The sequence below is a fragment of the Nanorana parkeri genome, unplaced genomic scaffold, assembly GCF_000935625.1.
Source record: "Nanorana parkeri isolate BGI_ZX_2015 unplaced genomic scaffold, ASM93562v1 scaffold2537, whole genome shotgun sequence".
Classification (NCBI taxonomy): Eukaryota; Metazoa; Chordata; class Amphibia; order Anura; family Dicroglossidae; genus Nanorana; species Nanorana parkeri.
In genome coordinates, this window is record NW_017308805.1 from 84,045 (window position 1) to 84,502 (window position 458).

Genomic DNA, 458 nt, shown 5'->3' on the forward strand with positions numbered 1-458 from the left:
GGCTGAGCTGCGAGAACATTAATTGCCTCTAATTATCCGCCAGATGCCATTTCCTCCCGGATAAATCACCGGCAATCCACCGCGTGCCGCGGCTGCACTTGGAGTCCGATGCGTTCACAGTCCTTCTCCTCCTCCGCACAATACTTCAAGTAGAACTGCGGCGGGACTGAGGACAACCCCGAGATTTATGTTCTGAATCAGCAGCCAAGACAAAGCCTCACTGATCTCTGCAGCTGCGGGCACAACCGCGTGCCGCGGCTGCGCTTGGAGTCCGATGCGTTCACAGTCCTTCTCCTCCTCCGCACAATACTTCAAGTAGAACTGCGGCGGGACTGAGGACAACCCCGAGATTTATGTTCTGAATCAGCAGCCAAGACAAAGCCTCACTGATCTCTGCAGCTGCGGGCGCGGTGGAGGAGTTCATACATAAAGTGACGTACAAGGCACTGGAAGGCTGC

At 55.5% G+C, this 458-nt stretch overlaps 1 protein-coding gene across 1 annotated transcript in view; it reads left to right on the forward strand.

Annotated features, from left to right (window-relative positions):
* LOC108801863 (glucagon-like peptide 2 receptor) overlaps window positions 1-458 on the forward strand; it is a 33,665-nt gene that overhangs the window by 3,889 nt on the left and 29,318 nt on the right. The gene's annotated exons all lie outside the window — the stretch shown is intronic.